The following is a 21,404-nucleotide window of genomic DNA, read 5'->3' as shown; positions in this document are numbered from 1 at the left end:
TGAAATCTTTTAAGACAAGATTTTATGATGTGTAGACACTACATCTCAGTGATGAGTGCATTGGAAAGGATGATGATTGTGACACTTCACTTCCGTATTTTTGAAGAAATATGTTTTTGAATATGAATTTGCATAACTTGAATATGCTTTATGCAAAGCAGATGAATTAACTTATTGCTCAAGAGTCTGTGCTCTCCTGAATGTGTATCTTCCATTTGTGTGCATGTAGCATTCATGTATGTGAAATTAGAACTCTGAAGCGTAAACGTGCTTATTAATCTAGAATTTGTAGAGAGCACCATTAGTGGTGCTTATGAGCTTTTATGGTCTAGTGCTCAAGACAATGATCTGTGAATGGTTTTGTTTTACCTTTAAGCCTAAACTGAGGTCGGTCCTACAAAAGCATGTGACCATGACACTTGGTGCTGGAATCCATCTTTAGCATTTTTCCATAGACATGGGGAGAGTTAAACAAAGAACTCCCACCCCAGGAAAATTCTATTTAAGGAATGGGAAGCAATTAACAATCATCTTCAACTGGCCTTTGAAATGGCTTCTGCACCCTCATAGGATGCATATGAAGAAACATGAAAACAAAGAACACTGAGGACAAGAAGCTGTTAAATCCAGGACAGAGAAAAGATCACCTTTACCTTGAAGAATTTTTATTGAAATAAGGACTAGAAGAGAATTGTGATCTGTAACAATTTCTCTTAGTGTATTAGGCTTAATTGGCATTTTTTATTTTGCCTTAATAACTTGCTTTGATCTGTTTTCACTTGCAGTCACTTAAATCCCACATTTAATTCTTAATATAAACAATACAAAATAATTGTTACCTGGGGCAGGAGTAGAAGTTGTGCATTATACCTCATTAATAAAGAGAGAAAACCTCTCAGCTTTCTTTGTGTAAACCTTTTAAACAGAGTAAGATGGATTTATTTGGGGTTTTGGTTCCTTTTGAGAGTTATGTTCTTGGGTGTTATCAAGTCTCTATAACTGACCCTTCCAGAGCTGAGTTGTGTCAGTTGCTCTGCTGGGAGGCTATAGTACCCCAACTCTGAGGTGTTCCTGAGGGAGACCAAAGCTTCTGGCCCAGCAGATCATGGTGGTGGGATACTCCAGAGGGTAGGCAGGCAGGCACAGTGGTATGATCAGCACACCTGGTGACAGCCTGAAGAGGACCTCTGTGATTGATTGAACCTGTCACAATGAAATAGAATGTGCCCATCGTTTGGGAACCAGGGTCAAAGCAGAAAGGTATTGTGGAAACATGAAAGGTTGGGGGGTGTCCATCTCTAACATGTGTAAGCAGGGGCTGAACTGCTGCTTGCTGTCAGCCAGCTGAAAGGAGGGGTGAGTGTGCCCACTACAGTTGTTTAGCTCTACAAGGTTGTTAACTGTTAACTGTTGACATGTAAATACTGCTCAGGAGAGAATCCAAGGTGTGGCTATGTAAATCCCATTCAGCCAGGGCTGATGGAGGGTCAGTGTTGGAATGGAATGTGGAGAATTGTATATAATTTGGGACTGTTGTGGGGGTCACTAATCATGCTACCCCTAAATGTGGGAACTGTCAAACATGCCACCAGTGCTTGCAGGAGAGACACCACCATCATGGTAAGAGGTCTCGGAAGAACAAGCCTCCCCCCTTCCAGAGTTGAGTGAACAGAGCTGGGGGAAAGAGTTAAAGGACTTGAGTCAGCCTGCTTCACACCTACCAGGTGTGAGCTATAAGACTGGCCCAGCCTGCACCTTTCCCCCTTTGTTTTAAGGACAGACCTAAAGCAGACTCCCTGAGGAGTCTTTTTGTTTGCTAGTCCAGTGAAAGCTGGATTCATTTGAGAGCTGAAATCACTGGTTTGGCTGAGAGTTGAAATCACTAAGCTGAAATCACTGGTTTGGCTGACAGCCAGACCTACTGCAGCCAGTAGAGTGGCAGCAGGCAAGGAGCGGCGACTAGCGGCATGGCGTGGAGCGGCGGCAGGTGAGGAGCGGCCATCAGCGGCGTGGTGTGGAGCGGCGGCAGGCGAGGAGCGGCCATTAGCAGCGTGGCGTGGAGCGGCGGCAGGCGAGGAGCGGCCATTAGCGGCGTGGCATGGAGCGGTGGCAGGTGAGGAGCGGCGACCAGTGGCGTGGCGTGGAGCGGCAGCAGGCGAGAAGCGGCGACAGGTGCCCAGCGGAGCGTCCAGAGGTGTGGGACGAGACAGCTGGTGAAGCGTAGCGGAGTTTCGTATAAGGTGCCCCCTACCTATCTCCCCACCCCCATTTCTACCCAGGTTGGGAGGTGAAACCCTGTGGGTGAACTTTGGGACTCTGGGTGGCACAGAGACTTGTGGGGACAGAGACTTTTGGGGAGTCGGTGGACTTCGAGCGAATCTTGGCAGGGGTGGGGGCTCATGTTTGGGTTATGAACTCTGTTTGTGGTGTTTTCCCCCAAGCTAATGCCGTATCAATTCTTCCTCTGTTTCATTAAATGTTCTTTTCCTACACTCAGACTCAGTGCTTGCGAGTGGGGAAGCATTGCCTCTCAGAGGCGCCCAGGGGTGCGTGAATTTCCCAGATCACTGGGTGGGGGCTCGAGCCGGTTCTTTGTGAGATTGACCCCAAGATATTGAACCCAGCCCTGGTTCCTGCCAGGCCTATCCGGCAGAAGGGCTACACATGATTAGGCAGATTTCTGTAACATCAGTTCCCTGAGTCAGCATTTCCAATGACAATAATTTACAGTGAGTTATCTGCAGTTTGTGGGAGGGGCAAAGTTAAATTAGAGTCTCAAATACATAATAAAGCAGTTTCTATATCTATAGGTAAATGTGGGCCATATGCTTCTTTCCTTTCCCTTATGTAGAGCAGAAGCAACAGGGAATCTCACTGAGAAAAGTTGGAGGGACAAATTCAGAGAAAAATGTGGTGAAAAAAAGTATATTTCCCTGCATTATGTAACTGCCAGATTCTGCACATTTACAGCCAGTCATGTGCAAGGGAAGAACAAAAGCAGGAAATCTCTCCCCTCTTTGTTTATCCACAGAGGCTTTGTCTTAATAAAGGTAAGATGGTGGTTGTGAAGTAATTGGCTGCGTTGGGCATGGAGCAGAAATACAGCACACATGACTCCTCTGGGAGCTCTGAGGTTCAGTGTGTCAGAGCAGCCGTTGCTGTAGGGTAATTGAAGCATAATCACTATCTAGCCTTCACTCTGCCTCTCCTCACTAGTGCTACACTTGAAGTGATATCCTGGCTCCATTTCAGTCCATGGCATAACTCCCATTGACATCATGGGGCCTGCATTTCATCCTCAGAGTCTTTGCTCTCTTTGGGCTCAAAAGCTGAGACTAAGCCCAGCCCCTCAACAAGTGAAATGTGTGTGTATAATATAATAATGGTGAAGGCATAAGGGAGGGCTCTTTGTATTCTCTTCCCTCCCTCCGTCTTGTGCACAGACCCAAGACCAAGCACAATCTCCCTTTGTATCCAAGAAAAAACTATGGGGGGGGGGGAGTGTTAGGAATTTCTTAAAATGACCTCAAATCATATGCTGTTTAGGTAACTGTCATTCCATTGCCTGGTTCATTGACACTTGGGTCTTAAATGGTGCTTGTGGAGGGATAATATTTTCAGCTCTGAAAGGGTAAAGAAAACAGCCTTTTTTTGTAAAGGCTGAAACCCGAGCCTTTGAACAGTAATATGTTGAGGAAGAATATTCCTGATGTGCTTATTAAATCTGAAGGCTAAATTCTCTTTACATGCAATCAGCAAGAAGTCAAGATAACTGTTTTACCAAAATGTTGCAGACAGGAGCAGTCTATTTTCATAGAGGGGAAAAATTAGAACAGATGGTTGAACAAAAAATAGTTTAAAGACATCAGAAACAGCTGAATAAACTTGCAACAGTCTGTGGAAGAAAAGGAGCAATCTTATGTTTTACTCTTGTGCCCTATTTTCTTTGCTTAGGTCCATTGGAGTTTTGATTCAACTTCATTAGTTCCTTAGACTTTTCTTTTAATGGGTGGGAGAGTTGCAGGAGAAAAATACTCTTAAAATTAAAACAGAGCTGGATCCAAGACACTAGCATCATCTCAATGTTAACAATATTGTAAGAAGCTCATGGTCACAACAGACTTCATGACTTTCACTAGCCTACAATATCATGACTACTCAGAGCTATACAGTGAAAATGGAAATCAAACTCAGGTCCACCTAATCCAAAAGCATAAATCTATATCATCAATCTCCAGTACCAATGAGTAGCATACTGTTTAGAACAGAGATGTGAAATACTAATGCTATCCTGTAGAGCTGTGATGTCCAACACACTAGCCACATGTGGCTATTTGGCCAGTTGAGCGTGGCTAGTAGGCTTGAACAATGTGGCAAGTTCACCACTACAGTGGCTACTGCTTCAGAACTGATTGGACACCATAGCTGTAGAGGGCAGTGATAAAAATAGATACAGTATAATTGTAAGGCTCTTAGCTCAGTTAAATTGCCCAAGATTTGGAATACTAATCTGAATCATATCTAGTGTATCCTGACCTCTTGGTTCTGAACTACATTGTTGGAAATTTCAGGAAACAGATTTTTTTTAACAACAAGTTTTCTGATTCTTCCTGCTTCCAGATGGGACAGAGATATTCTAAAAGCATATTTTCCCATGTTATTTTGGCATGTATATTTCCAGCCCCAGTCAGAACTAAAAACATAAATGAAAAATGATAAGAGTTAACAAAAGGATCTAACATAAGGTAGGATTTGGGTTGTAGTTTTTATGGGGGACAAAAGTTCAGATAATACATTTCTATGTATATATCTATATATGAAAAACTTTCAGTCCGCTATGCAATCAAAAAGCAGGGAAAAGAAAATGTAGGATAATTTGAAAAATATTATACATCTAGACATGTGCTTGAATGGAAGGAAATAGTTTGTTAAGCAATGTCATAATACCAGAAAAGGTTTTGGTTTTCCTGGATCGGCTAGCAGCATGATTTAAATAAGTATTTTAACCCCATCATAAATTTTAAAGTGGTGTAAAAAGGTTGCTAGAACATATCAATAGTTTGATTACCTGCTAGCTTTCACAAACATTGAAGTTTATTTTAAATATATTTATAGTAGACACTAGGGAAATGTAAAATTAAGTTTGCATTTCTAAAACAAAACTCCCCAAGCTACCTTGACTATCAACTCTATATCTCAAATTTGATCAAAATGAAGATTTCCACAGAATAGTGAAAAACTAGTAAAAAGGTTTTTATAGCCAAAAACTTGGGGAAAAGTCTCGTGTTTTGTTTTTCCATCAACAAAACTGTTTTTGCAAGAATTTTGAAAAATTATTTAAAACTTAATGTGAAAATAATTGACACTTTGACCACCTCTAGTTTTGAGCTCTCTCCTTCCTATGTTTTATTCTGTGAAGCTTACTTTAAAAACAAATAACAAAACCTCCTCCCGGGTCCCAGATCTATCTTACCAATTTTGAGGACTACAAGAATTTACTGTGGATTATATGGAGGAAAGCCAAAGTTGGGATCATAATAGAAATTCAATTGCAACCTTAATCACAAAGATAGCATTTGTTCCGTAATAAACTTTTTTGATGATTAAACTAATCTCTTGTCCCAGTGGTTGCGTGCAATCTGTAGTCATGTCCCTTCCCAGCAATTAATGGCCAGACAGAACCTCTATATCAGAGTAGCCAAGAGAGTGTTCTACAAATATAATTATCATTTGCAGAGGGCAGCTGAGCCATCAAGGCGTGTAGGTGCCCACAGAGTAAGAACTCTCCCTCACTGAAGTTAATGAAAATTTTCAACAAGGTTTGGATGAGGTAAGACTGAGTAGCTATCCAGCCAAATAACTGCAGCCACTGCCCTTCCTCCTGTCATCCTCTCCCAATTCTTCTGCCACCTGCACTGTTGTTATGTTTGCCATTTCTTTGATTGTTAGCTCTCCGAGGTAGGGACTATGACCCACAGTTTTAAACACATCGAGGAACTGGCCCACTTAGCACTAATGTTCAATAAGACTTAGATTGTTTACAAACACATTATGCTAGAAAGAAAAACCTACAGAGTTGAGCCTCAGAATGTGGGACAACTGACTTATGATCATTGGGCTCAGGGACTTGTGCTGGAACCTGGGCTCTGAAACCCAGTGAGGGATGAGGGGACGAGACTCAGAGCTTCAGCTACACCACAAACTCAACCAACTACACTGCTAATTTTAGCCTGTGAGCTCAAGTAAATTGACCCAGGTTCTGAGACTTGGCATCATGCAATGTAGATGCAGCCTAAGACACTTTCGAAAATGGGATTTAGTTGTCTAAGTCACCAACCTTGCAACACTGAGTGGAGAAATGCCTAAATATCGTTAAACATCTGTGCTCATGTCTTATACCTTCTGTGAAGTATCCAAGCGCTGCAGAGGGCACCATTAAATAATAATTTAAGCTAAATCTAAGTCCTTATCACAAAGTTAGGGAAACTTCATTTTTTTAATTATTTAGATAAGCACTTTCCAATCCTAATTATCTAAGAAAAGGAGATCACGTCCCATCATTCATGCACGCAGCTACAAGTAATATATTCCATAAAGAATGGTTTTCCTATCTCATATGTGCGCACGTACACACACACTTCCCCTACAGAAATGTGTAGCTCATGTTTGATGATTTATGAACAAAGCTCTTCTCCAAAACTGATTACCTCCCTGTTTTTTACAGAACAGCTTAAGCATCATATGAAAAATGGCTCTTTCCACATGGTCTTGATTAATACCATCCTCGACCAACAATATAAAATGTTAGTTAAAGGTGACAACTGTACTAGAGACAACTACAAAGTTTAGATCAGGGCTACTCAACTTTGGAAGCTCCAGGGGCCACAATGATATTCACACATGCTGAGGGCCGCAACTTAAGTGTGGTTGCATATACATGCTGATATGTATGCAGATATTTGCAAATAGCTTCTTTCACACTGACTGGCATGAATACAAAGATTAAGGCAAGACTACACATCATGCAGGCCTCATTTAAGTCAGTTCTGCTGACATTAATAAAATGCAATATTTACCCAATTTCCACACATATGACAGCACTTTTAATGAGTAATGACAGTCCAGGAATGTAACTGCTAAAATGAATATAAAGAAAAGAACATTATAGTGACTTACCGTTGTGGAGTATGTTCCCAGTGGAGGCCATGTTCAAAGGATCCCACCTATGGGCCGCGTGTTGAGCTCTGCATAAACCCAAATCACACCGTGGGCTGCAAACAAACAGGTCGCGTATCGAGTAGCCCTGGTTTAGATGAACACATGTTAATGGCCCAATGTAATGCCTTTTGAAGTCAATGGAGTCCTTAACCTGACTACAATTAGCTTTGGGTTAGGTCCTAAGGGTTTGATTTAGCAAAACACATAAGCATATGTTTTAATATTTAGCTGAATCTAGGTCTAAGTAAGGTTGAGTAACAGCAAAGAATACTATTTCTAGGTATTTACCTATGGATAATGAAATTGAAGTTGTTACTGAAATGGAAGGGCCTATATACAAAATAGTAACAGCATTGTATCAAAACTAAGGCTATGTCTACATTATCACTTATATCAGCAAATCTTATGTCGCTTGGTTTGTTAAAAAAAAAACATGCCTCAAGCAATATAAATTGTGCTGGCATAAGCACTCTTGTCCCCAGGGCTGTGTCAGTGGGAGAACAAACTTATAATGGATCAGCTGCATTAATACAATTGTGCTGCTTTACGTTTGCTAGTGTAGACATAGATTAAGTCGTCACTGGGAGAAAAAAGTGGTGCTAACTTGAAATTTTATTGTGAGTCTTGTAATATTTGGCTTTTTTTCTTAAAACCCCAGCACCTGGAGTCACTTGATTATGGGAGACTCTCCAGGTGGGGGAGTTGGTTGTTTGAGAAAGTAAATTTTCAGTGTTAAGAAAAACTTGAAAACATAATCCTAATGGCTATAACATCAGCAGATTGTTTTTAAAAGACCCAAGTATTTTGTAAAGTATGAGAATTTGCTAAGTCAAATCTCATGACTTTGGGAGGACGGATTCATGATTTTTGAACACTTGAGGCTGAAATACTGAGGAAATGTTCAACGAAGAGTGGAGGGAGTGAATAATCATGGAAAATCAATATCTAGAAGAGCAGAGTATTTCCATACCATATTAAAGAGTGAAAGAACTTCTTGTAAAAACGGTGTAGAAAAATCAGTGGCAAAGTAGTACCCAATTTTATCTTGGCACTTTAAAAAATATTGTCCTTAGAGAATATAGCATGTAGAAAGTCAAATGAGAACTAGTAATAAACTAATGGAAAGATAAACCAATGCTCTAAGACGACGTTTGAACTTCACTTTTCCTGTTTCTCCAGATAAAAGTGGGAGAGATATGTCCATTAATAAGAAGCCAAGTTATTACAGGGTTTGCAAATACTGTTTCCTGTGAAGAATTACGGTTTAATTAGCTAAAAAGGAAGTGTCCAGAGGGATGATAACTGAGAGTTGGTCACCCTGTCTCTCTGATGAGATTATCCTCCGTACCTCTGAACTTTATTATCCAAACAACAAGTCAATGGCGTGACTTGAGCCTACAATCATCTTGTACTCATATTTACTTGTGCAGTCTGTCAGGAGGCCCAAAGCTATCTGCAGAGAAGTACTAGATATGATTGACCAGTCTTGATTCAAAAATTGTCAGTGATGACAAAGGCACTGACTTTCTAATGTGCCAGGCCCAGGGAGTACTCATTCTGACCTACTCTAGGGCCCACTTCTACTCCACCTCACCCTTCTTCCAAGGCCCTATCAAACCCTGCCTATTCCTGTACCTTTCCCATCCTGCCTCTCCCCACCCTGTTCTCCCCTAAGCATGCCCAGCCCTGCCTCCTCCTTTCTCACCCCCAGTGCTTCTTGCATGCTACAGAACAGCTGATCATTGGCACCCATGAGGCATGGGGGGGATGTGATGCTCTGATCAGTGGGGCCGCTGGAGGGTGGGAGGCACCAGGAGAGGGGAAGGAACTGATTGAGTGTGACTGCTGATGGGTTCTGAGAACCCACCATTTTTTTCCATTGGTACCCCGTACTGGAACTGGTGCCTATGAGTGATGGAGGATCCACCACTCTTAGTAAATTCCTCCAGTGGTTAATTACTCTTATTGTTCAAAATTTACACCTTATTTCCAGTTTAAGTTTGTTTAACTTTCAGCTTCCAGACTATTTGTTTGCTAAATAGAAGAATCTAGTATCTAATATTTGTTCTCCATTTAGGTGTTTATAGACTATATTCAAGTCACCTTTTCTTTGAAAAATGCTTGCTCTGTCCACTCTGACATTTCATTAAATGTAACTCTCTATTCCTCATCATTATAAGCTCAAGTGATTTTGAGACCCTTACTGTAAAATTCCCTAGTATTTTTTTAAATTAAAAAATAACAAGTCCAGTTTCTTGAATTCGAGGCTATTATTTTCAATACTGAAACTAGGTTTATTTATTCTAGTTTAACAGTTGAGCCATGAAAACTCATCTATTGTATTGTCCATTGAAGCTTTGTCATGACTGTGATGCTGATGCACCACACTGCAATTACAAGTGAGGAAACACTACGTTAAAAAAAAAGTGGCTTAGCTTTTGCCAAAGTGAGCTTCAACACCGTTAGATGCATTACGTATTTCCAACATCAGATGATCACAATTTTTGTCTTTAACCCGCTTAAGTAAGAACCTGCAGGCAGCCATGTATACATGATATAGAAAGAAAATTCACAAATAACTTTAAGTTTTATATGGATAACATAGTTACCCATGACTAAAGAACTGTTTGCAGGGAAAATCTAGAACAATGACATGTTATATAACCTAGCACTAAACTACAATGTAATAGTCCCTTACATATAGTCAGCGTAGAAGTTTTCATCTAAGAGGCTCAAACCACTTCACATTACATAGGGCTCATAATACCCTACAAGATATGCCATCATTATAATGTTGATGTCAAGTTGGGTAAAATGATGAGCAGAAAGATCGAGATGTTGGGGGTTACACACCTGCAAATCTGATTTGAGGTCAATGGACGTTCTAAATGCTTAATACTTTTGAAAATTAGACCATAGCTATCTTGAGAAAGTCACTCAAAAATTAAGACACTTAAAATTGAGTACTTCTTGATAATCTGCCCTGCATAACTTCTTCAACTTCATATACTGTGTTAGTGTCAGAGAAGTTCCCTTCTATAACCACAGAACCATACCAGGTAGAGGACCCTGGCTTAAAAGGGACATTGTTATGCTTTAACTCAAATTAATCTCCATTCCTTATGTCTCTAGCAATAGAACATCTGGCAAATAATGTAAAGAGTAGACAGATGTTCATCACATGTTCATTTCAGCAACAGGTCAAACTAAAACTTTCTTTAGTTCATTTCTAAACATCTGTTGGGTTTTGGATAATTTCTAGTAGTAACCATCTCTCTTAATGAGAAAAACACGACCAGAAACTCTAAAACCCTGAAAGACACGTGTTTAAGTGTCAATGCAATTAGAGCAGGCTAGTTCCTTGTGCTTTAGTTTTCCAGTGTTAAACAGAATCATCTTTCAAATGAGTGTTGTGTTCCCAGTGCAGAATAGATCACTATCGTCAAAGCCACAGAGAAGGAATTCTTATGATTAATTGATTATTTAATGTGTGAATTGCTCTGGGATCTTTGCTGCAAGACAACCTTTTTCATTTGGCTTTGAAGAAGAGCTCTGATTTAGTGTCAGAGGGTTGGCTGTGTTAATCTGTAACTTTAAAAACAATGAGAAGCCCTGTGACATCTAGGAGATGCCACGGAACTACTTTAATTTAGTGGTTAAGGCACAGAACTGGAAATCAGGTGACTTGGATTCTAGTCTCAGTTCTGCCATTGATCTGTAGAGCAATGTTTTTCAAAAACCATATATTTGGCTTTGGAACCTAGTTAAGAGTCCAAATTCCTTTAGCTTTTAATGAAACTTAGGCTCCTAAGTCACTTAGGCACATTTGAGACTGTTTGTGACGGTTTCCCCATTTGTAAATATGAGTGATAACTCTGTCTTGCTCACTTGCATTCCCTCCCTAGCTCCAGAGCAACAAATGTTTTATATTAATCACTGTGTCTGCTGGGGTAGGGCTTCAGGAGTTTAGGGCCCATGCTTGCCTTCATTTGCAGTGGAGGGTGCACAGTACTCTGCAGGATCTGGCCCTAAGTTTGTAGTGTGGATAATCATGTTGTGGAAGTTGCACCATTGACTTTAATGGGAGCAGGAGGAGAAGCAGGGCTATGATCAAATCCTTTCACCTTCCCCCACCCTCCTTCCCCCATGTTGAAGTACTCTCATGCAGGAAGCGCTACAGAATTTCCCTTCCCATGAGGCTTTGCACAGAATGGGCCATCAGAACTTTCATCATGAGGGACAGACAGGACTGGGGGGCAGTAAATACCCAGGCTATTCTTTATTTACTGTTATCTTTTACATTGAGGAACACAGCCTGAGCTACTCAGTATCACAGAGTGTGTGCCTATATCTTTGCCCAGATTAGATAATCCTGGAATGGATCTCCCTCATGATCTCATCTGACAGCTTCTTAATATAGAGAGTCAGTGCCCAGCAAGCCAAAGAATACTATGGAACATTTAATGCATCATAATAGGGGCTACACAGCCAGGTAGTGTGTAGCTGGCCAGAGTTCTACAGCATTCTCATGCACTAACTCTCCATTTAAATATCCCCGTTGCTTAAAAGAGCAATCCAGTACCTAGGAACTCAACACCTCTCTTAGGCTATTGTGAGATTTAAATATTTGTAGGGTGAGATTTTTCAAAGCTCCTCAGCGTTAGTCTCTCTTTGCATCTATTGAAGTTGGCGTTGGCCTAACAACTTCAGTGAGAGCCACAGTTAGGCCAGGCCTGGTGCATCTGAAAATCTCACCAATCTTTTGCTAAGCAATTTGAGATCCTTCAATGAAGATACAGAGTGTTCACTATTATTAATGGATGCCAGGCTAACATGTTGTGTTATCTCTTGGGTGACAGGAAGCAAGGTACAATGCAATAAACTCATCACCTGTGCCACATGCCTGAGCTATGAGCTCTCAGGTTACTTTTGTAGTGACTTATACAAAGGAAGCTCGAGATAGAATTGCAATTATGGCCTACCCACTAAGGGGTGAGTGAAATGGCAACACACACAAGGTCACTATGCTCTGCTCCTGAGTGTACCTACACAGTGGCTAACCACAAGCAGGCCTTAAGCTAAAGGAAATCCACATATTAACTGGAGAGCAAAATTAAAGACATTAACATTTAAAATTAAAGCAAAATAAAACCCAGCTGCTTTGCTTCTCTAAAGTGTGGGTGCCATTTGCCAAAGATGAGGACACCGCAGGGGCAGCTCCTTTACAGGCAATGTTTTACTTGTACGAGTCCCTGGGAATGACAAATGACAGCCACTGTGCAGTGACATACAAATGGTGCCAGAACTGGGCAAAAGCCAAAATTGCTTTTGTCAAGAAGAGCATGCTGTGTCTGGAATCCTCTCACTGGCTGCCAATGGCATCGCTCCCTTTCCTTGTAACATTTCATAGCTTTTCAGAGCAGCAGCTGCAGAGAAATCTTGCCTTTCTGGCAGTGCACAAAATGGCTGAGCATATCAAATAAGCGTAATTGATAATGGCAACAAGTCTAAGGCAATCTAATGTGAAATTCTCTCAGATGTTGCTGGATGAGTGCTGGCACAGGATCCTTCTTTTACAAACATTTCAGATACTGTTTCTTGCTTTTTTGGCTCGAATGCTCACTAATACTTGGATAAAGGCCGAGATATATCATGAGCTTTGGCTATTTATTTATTTATTTGTCTATCTATCTAAGCCCTGACTTGCCTCACACAAAACAGTGTCTGATTGACTTAAAAAAATTCTCTAGTCCACTTCTCACTTTCAGTTCTCACTGAGGGTTTGGTGGGGGATGTTAGGAATGCACTTAAGTGGGCACCTTTCAGGCAGCCTTCTAGTGACAGAGGTCAGATTCATTTCACTTGCACCTAGGCTAATGGCCTTTTTACAGACTGCACACACATACACATGCTGCTGCTAGCACAGACAAAATCTCCTCCACACAAGAGATCTTACCTTTATGAGTTTTCTAAATGGTTCAGAGAGCTGGTATATATTAAGGTTATACACTGGGAAACAAACTTTGAAATTCTGAGCAATCATCAGAGGTGTTCATCTTTGGGGTTTGCAAAGAATAGGGGACTATGGTAAAATTTTGATCTGGAACCAAATGTTCTCAGAATGTATGATCCAGGGCTTTGGTTTAACACATTGAGAGATGAAAGCTGGCCATGAAAATGAGTTCTAGATGTCATTTTTTCACACTTCTAGGGTGTTTGGGTCTGGGGAAAATAGTTCAGCCCATTTGTAAAGTAGGCAAACCATCATTTGCCTCATATTCCTGGTCTACTTCAAAATTACTAGCGGAGCATTCATACTACCAAGCCTGTTATTTTGAAATAAGGGGCTGGTTATTTAGAAATAATAACTCATACCTTCCTTGGGGAATATTTCAAAATAGTTATTTCAGGAGTCATTATTTCAAATTTAGTTACTTCAAAATAATTTCCTAGTGTAGACATACCCATAATGATCTTTTTTCCTGTGGCTCAGAGAACTTTCAATTGCAAGCTCTTTCCATAGTCAATTTAAACTGCTGCATTCCCCACATCTTCTCTCCCAGGATGTGTCTAGACTACACCTCTCTGTTGACAGAGAGATGTAGATTAGGCACATTGAAATTGGTAATGAAACAGGGATTTAAATATCCCATGCCTCATTAGCATAAACATGGCCACTGCTTTTTTTCAAAATGGAGTTTTTTCGAAAAAAACCAGCAGTCTAGATGCGGGTTTGACGAAAATAAAGCCTTTTTCGAAAGATCCTGTATTCCTCAAAAAATGAGGTTTACAGGATCTGTCGAAAAAGGCTTTATTTTTGACAGATCCATGTCTAGACTGCCAGTTTTTTTAAAAAAATCCCGAGTTTTGAAAAAAGTGACAGCTATATTTATGCTAATGAGGCATGGGATATTTAAATCCCAGCTTCATTAGCAATTTCAAAGTGCCTAATCTACATTTCTCTGTCGACAGAGAGGTGTAGTCTAGACCCGCCCTCCCGTCACATCTTATGCGATTACTCATGTCTTTGAATGTTTGCTCATTATTTCATTGTTATGGTCATCCAAATTGGCCTGGAGGCCACCTTAGAATTAAATCAGTTTGGCCCCATCCTATAGTAATTTTCTAGACTTCATTTCCCTGGGTTTCCTTATAAGAATGCCATGGGATACTATGCCAAAGCTTTATCAAAATCAAATTATATCATCTACTGCTTCCCCCTACTCAGCAAGGTTTTTAAGCTCATGATTACCTTTAAGCATGTTAGCAATGGGACATCTTATATGGCTGAAATTAAACACATGCTTAAGGATTTTTTTTGGACTGGGGTATCATCACCAAGAATTTCACTTGACTTAGCATTTGAATTAAAGTCTTAGGTCCCGCTGGACTCACTATGGGTATTTTTATACTACATAGAAGATCGAAGCTGCTGCTGTCGATTTTCCAGGGTTTGAATTGTCAGGTCTAGTTAAGACAGCTAATTCAAACTGAAAGGAGCACTCCGGTCGGCGCTTCCTTCGACTTCCTGCAGTGTGGACAACACCAAAAGTTGGTTAAGGTGCTTCGACCTCAGCTACGCAATTAACGTAGCTGAAGTTGAGAAACTTAATTCAACTTTATCCTGTAACGTAGACATATCCAAAGATTATGACGAAACAGATATAGAGAAAATGGATATATTTTCAGGAATGAGAATTCTTTGAAAAGTGAAACCACAGCATAATCTTGTAAAGAGAAGTAATTGTCAATAAATAATTTACAGGCATCTTATCAAGAGCGCATGTTCCTGCGCAGAGTATGAAACTCTGGTCATGTTTTATTACACGATATAGGCTGTTTCTGTTAAGTAATTCATTTTTTGCATTTTTTCCCCTCCCAGTCGTTTCTTTCCTTCTCCTGGACACCTAATTTGGATACAATAATATGTAAACCTGCTCTAAAAGGAATTCTCTAATAAAAATATTTTAAACATCCTTAATGTAAACAGGAAGCAAAGCTTTTAATTGGACATAGGAGAAAACCAGATTAGCTCTGTGGCCGCTTGTTAGAAAGAGCCTGGGTCCTTTATGGCAGCTATTTTCCTGACGTCTGTGAGGACAGAAGCCAGCTACTTCTTGCTTTCCGCTGAAGAATCAGGTTAATCAAAATGATGACAGCCAAGTGAAAAAACAGCAGGATTCATTTAGACCTCTTTGCCTCAACCCCACATGGAATTAAGAAGTTAAAGAACAAAAACCTGTCCAGGAGGATCAGGACCTTATGTGATAAGTCCTGTGTAGAAAGTGCTTCTATATATTTGTCATGACTGTCAATCAACTAATTCCTATTCTGAAACAATATTTGCACAAGAACACTTTGACACCTCCCTCCCCCAGCAGAAATGTATAGACATTTCCCTTGATTAACAAAGACTTCACAATACAATGCAGCTGATATTAGGCCATAAGACAGGTTAATCAAAGGGTGAAGGGAAGTTTTAAACTGAGGAGTCTTTAAGGAATTGGAAGGATTTGCATATAATTCTCTTCTAACGTGGTTGGATTTGGTTTGGAATATTTTGTTTTATTCCAAGTTTCTGCTCCCAGGATTCAGTACTTTTATACAGCCCACATGTTCATAACTGTTTATTGAGGCTGAAGACAGTGGACATTTTGTAATTGACTTGCTAATGCTGGCTGTCTAGGTGCCAGTTTATGTCAAGGCTCTGGGCCCTAGTGAACTAGGCTCTAGGCACAGAGCCCTCTGCTGGTGTCTCCATATCTGTCAGTTTCTCAGTCTCCTTCCTCACTTGGAGAAAGTGACACTTCCAGGCTTCCCCTACTGAAGGCTATTTCCTCAGCCAGCCTCACAGTCTGCTCACCTTGAGCTCTGCCCCATACAAGCTGCTACTGAGCTTTGCAGCTTCTTTTCTAGGCCTCCCTAGCCCCCTAAAGCCTCTCTAGACTCTTAGAGGACTTATCTATGGCTCTTTCTGGGCCAGGACCTTGTCCACCCTGCCACAAGACTATACAAGCAGTTTGTGGTGTTGCCATGCTTCTTAACAGTCTGCCCTGAGGTTGGAACTCATGGCCATGAGCCATTCCACACAGTATGACAGTCCTGAGAGCAGAAGTAGGTCCATCATCACAAACTACTTTCTTCAGTAATGTTAATGGTTTACATCTGAAGATGTAACGTTTAATCCCTGTGCTACACACCAAGGTACAGTCTCATTAGACTATCCTGGAATGAGAAATTTCCCTGTGAAATCATTTAATATTTACAGTATGGGGTCGCCCATCTGCAGACACAGTGCAAAGGGAGAGACAGTGCATGTGGAGCTTTGTGGTGGCTAGATGTGGCTTAGCCATATTGGAGGACTAGAACGTTCTATGTGGAAAAGATCCAATGGCTTGCCAGTTGGCGGGAGTAACAAGTGGAACTGGAAACTGAACCCAAGTATGAGTGGGTTGGGTACAGATTGCAAATAAGGAACCCTCATTGTGCTGATTGTGTTTGCATAATAGATAGTTTTACTAATTATCTATTGTTTCGGTGGCAAAGAAGGTAAAAGAAAAAGCATTGATCTGTCCAATCTTGATGCAATGCATATGACCCTGAATGTCTAAAGCCAGATTATCTGGATCCAGGCATATCTGGCATATCCGATAATCTGACGCCACCTAGGTCCCAAAGGTTCTGGATTATTGGAAGTCTACTGCAGTGGTCCCCAACGCGGTGCCTGCGGGCACCATGGTGCCCGCCGGGGCATTTGTATGCGCCCGCCGACAACCCGGGCTGGCACCGCCCCCCGGCGCGCGGCGCACTGGAGGCACCGGCCCCAGGCGCGCAACACTCACCGGCGCCTGGTGCGCGACGCTCGGGCGGCACGAGCCCCGGGACACATGTGGGCGCGCAGTGCCGGTGCCGGCCCCAGGCGCACAGCTCGGGCGGCGGCGCCAGCCCCGGGCCCACGGCACAAGGGGCTCGGGCGGCCCCAGCCCTGGCGTGCCCCAGGATGCGCGGCCCCGCCCCTGGGCGCCCGGCGCGTGAGTGGCCCCGCCCCCGGACGCCCGGGAGCCCATAAAGGTTGGGGACCACTGGTCTACTGTATTAAGAAAATCTGCTGTGTCATGAGTGCCTAGATGTATGTGAATCCATCATTAGTGACAGACTGTAGCACCAGTGTAGGCAAATTTTTTGGTCTGGGGGCCACATCTGGGTGTGGAAATTGTATGAAGGCCCATGAATGCAGATGTTATCAAGATGGGTAAGAAAAACTCTATGGGATGAAGCATGGGGGCAGGGAGAGAGGGGTTTTACAGACTCAATACCAGAGAAGCAACTATACAGTGATTGTAAGTCCAAGTAAGGTTTACCTGGTATGCAGCTGAAGAGCTCCCACCCCCTGACCACACTACCCAGAACACTAGACTGGCAGCATGGTAACCACTCCACCCAGGTGCTAGGTGGCCTGAGGCTGCAGGGGAGGAGGCAAAAGGGAAGGGGCTGTGAGTTGGCCTCCGTGGCCCTTGCTCGTCTCACAGCCTATGAGTTGGGTTGGCTCCTGCCACTAAGGTGTCCAGCCTCACTCCCCAGGGAAGCACAGGGCTGGGCTGAATGGTCAAAAGGCTGGATGTGGCCCATGGTCTATAGCTTGTCCCATCTGCTGTAACAAATAGGCCCTTGGCAGATACAGTAGGTGGTGATTTAACACTCTACAATTCTATTCAGATGCTAACATATGGGAACAATAAGTGAGCTGCATCTTTAGAAAACCAGTTTAACTGGCTCCTCTGAAGGGAAGGAGGAAGGTAAAAGCAGTGGAAACTTGCCAGGAATAGGACCAAAGACACCAAGGGTATGTCTACACTACCCCGCTAGTTCGAACTAGCGGGGTAATGTAGGCATACCGCACTTGCAAATGAAGCCCGGGATTTGAATTTCCCGGGCTTCATTTGCATAAGCGGGGAGCCGCCATTTTTAAATCCCCGCTGGTTCGAACCCCGTGCAGCGCGGCTACACGGGGCTCGAACTAGGTAGTTCGGACTAGGTTCCTATTCCGAACTATCATTACTCCTCGTGAAATGAGGTGTACTGGTAGTTTGGAATAGGCACCCTAGTCCGAACTACCTAGTTCGAGCCCCGTGTAGCCGCGCTGCACGGGGTTCGAACCAGCGGGGATTTAAAAATGGCGGCTCCCCGCTTATGCAAATGAAGCCCGGGAAATTCAAATCCCGGGCTTCATTTGCAAGTGCGGTATGCCTACATTACCCTCCTAGTTCGAACTAGGAGGGTAGTGTAGACATACCCCAAGTGACTATGAGGAGTTTAAATAAAGACACCTACAGGTACAGAGGTCTCCAGACAGGAAGAGGTACTGTGGGGCAGGAAAGAGCAAAGTCACAGAAGTAAGGTGAGGGTCTTAGAAGAAGAGCTTAACCATCAGGTAGCATCCTCATCATGGGGAAGGAAAGGGGACGCTGCCTGTTTTCCTTAGCCAGATGGCTTCAAGGACTCTGGACAACCTAAGGGACTTGGAGCCCAGCCCAGAGGATGCCCTGGAGTGACACAGATACTAAGGCAGCGACATGTATTAGCATTTATGGTGTGGTATGATCTGTCCTCTCCCGTGCTTTCCATGATAAAGTATAAAACAGCATAAAGGTAATAGACTGTGCAAAATGTGTGTGTCTGTGTGTGTACACTCATGTTGATTGCATTACAACCTACTGCATCCCCTGTGAGTGTTAAACTGTAAATCAGAAGTTTCATTCCTTTGGGGCAGAGTCTTGGGAGAAGGATGTGTTGAAGTAACTGAGGTATTTCAGGGCTCAGCAATGATCTTGGGGACCGAGGACAGGTGGGCTGAGGAGCCCCATTTCCAAGCCAGGTAAGCAGATGGAGTCAGTGCCCAGGCAATGTTTCAGAGAGGCCAGAGGAGGAACCAGTGCTGCAGTCCAGAGCACAGCAATTTGTTAAGCTATGTTGTACCACATGGAGAAAGTGTCTGAGCCACATTTTCTTACAGAAGTTAATTTTGGGAAAGATCCCTGATCGATTATGTTGACTCAAATGTAACTGTCCCATTTTGGCTAATCTGTTAGAATAAGTATCCTACATCTTTGTTTGCTGTGTCATGATGTATGATAAACTGAGTTTAAATAACTCTGCTGTGTCCAGAATCCTGATGGAAATAAGATGTGAATCACAAGATAAACAAAACTACAAATTAAATCAAAGGGACTGTATTCTCTAACTAGAGTAGTCCTACTTTTAAAGCTCACATATCTTGTGGGGACATGCTTTTCCTCTGCTAGCCAGGCTCTCACTGTAAAATTTGTTTTAATATCAGAAGGGATACACTTAACTCCTATTTACACAAGAGTTAAAGCGAGGTGAGTCTATTACTGTTGCTCTTTTAATGATAAACTAAAGGAAAGAAGAAAAAGGAGAAATATAACAGATTTTAAAAAATGGATTAGAGGTTTGCAAAAGTCACATGACTTTGTTCCTGAGCAATGGACCCTTTGAAAACAAAAGCAGCCATTAACCATCTGGTTTACTACATGATTAATTAAAAGCGTTTCTCTGAAAAGGCCAGAGCTGGCTTGCACTCATAACTACAGTTTATTGGTCCATTGGCACTAGCATGTCTAAACACAAGGGAAAGTCAATACTGGATCATAGCACTGCATAGCTAACACCTGGAATATATTCTCTAGAGTGAAAACAGCAGGGAACTGACCAGAAATAACCCCTCTCATATTATTGCTTCAATTAGACCAAAACAACTTTCCCTTTGAAAACTTAATAATAAACATTGCAGGTCATTCACTTGTTCTGAGCTCCTTTGGGAAAGCTGAGCAGATGGATCCCCTTAGCCAGCCCTTCACTGTCAGAGAGACAACAGGCACAAATCAGGACAGATATTGATTTTAATTGGAACCAACAGCACCTACATGCTGACTTAATATCCACATCTTCCTGTAAACAAAATACATTTATAAAATAGCTTGGTTTGCCCTGTCAGGTTGATTAGGCAGAATGAGGTAATCCTTTGCATGGAGAACAATTATTGCCCTTTTCAGGTTCACTGCTTAAATGGCTATACACTGACAATTCCTAGGTAAATGTAAAACCAACAAATGGTTTGGTAGCACTTTATAGACTAACGAAACATGTAAATGGTATCATGAGATTTCGTGGGCACAGCCCACTTCTTCAGATGACCGGTACATTTCAGAGACTTTGAACCAACCAGCACCAAAGGTTAAAGCACTGGTCATACAAACTGAAGCAGTTATATTCTCATGAGCAGTCAGGGCGTAGGTGTGATGGGGCGGTTGTGCCCCGCACTCTGGCCAGCACCATGGGGGCAGCCGTGGCCACAGGAGAATCGGCGGAGGTGCAGCTCCTGTTCGGCACCAACGCAGGTGGATGACATCACCTGCTGGCCCAGCGGCAGTGGAACGGCTGATTTGCCAGAACCCCGCCACTGGGAAAAGCCGCATGGCAGAGAGTTTAAAAGGTGGAGGGCAGCAGAGTGGAAGGGGGAGGAGGAGCACAGTCCCGGGAGAGGAGTGCAGGTGCGGCAGAGCCAGAGCAGTCCGGAGACAAAGAGGACGGAGGTATGAGGACCATAGGAGTTGGGTAGGAAGTGCCCCAGGGCAGGGTCATGGAGCCCGTGGGCTGGTGTGTTTAGGGACAACTCCCCCGTCAGCCAGGTAGGGGAAATTTGATCCCCACCTTAGGTCCCTGGGAGTGAGGGTGGGCCTGGGTCCCCTATCCCGCCACCCTCGGCTAATCCTGCCCAGGCGGTGTTGGATGTAAACCGGAGCCATGACCTATATGACACGGGCAGCTAACAGTACACCTGTAACATGGACAAGTAAAAGGGACTAACGGCAGATCCGTTCAGACTGGGGTGGACGTCGGCTTGTTCGGGAGGAAGGTATATTGGGCTCATCAAAGGGGAGAAAGGCAATAAACCCAGTGAAACGCATACCCTGAGAGTTCGTCATGTAACAGTTGGCTTAGCGAAGGTTTCTTTAATGACATTTACTGAAGCATAAGAAATGTTCTTTGGATATGGAAAGAACTAGCTGTGAAAAGTGAATATCTACTTAAAATCAAATTATCTGGGACTTTTTTGTCCACCCCTGGATGAAATCAGTTCCCTGCAAAACCTTGCAAGTTCATGG

The sequence above is a fragment of the Pelodiscus sinensis genome, chromosome 3 (genome assembly GCF_049634645.1).
Source record: "Pelodiscus sinensis isolate JC-2024 chromosome 3, ASM4963464v1, whole genome shotgun sequence".
NCBI lineage: Eukaryota > Metazoa > Chordata > Testudines > Trionychidae > Pelodiscus > Pelodiscus sinensis.
Note: the sequence above shows the minus strand (reverse complement) of the source record.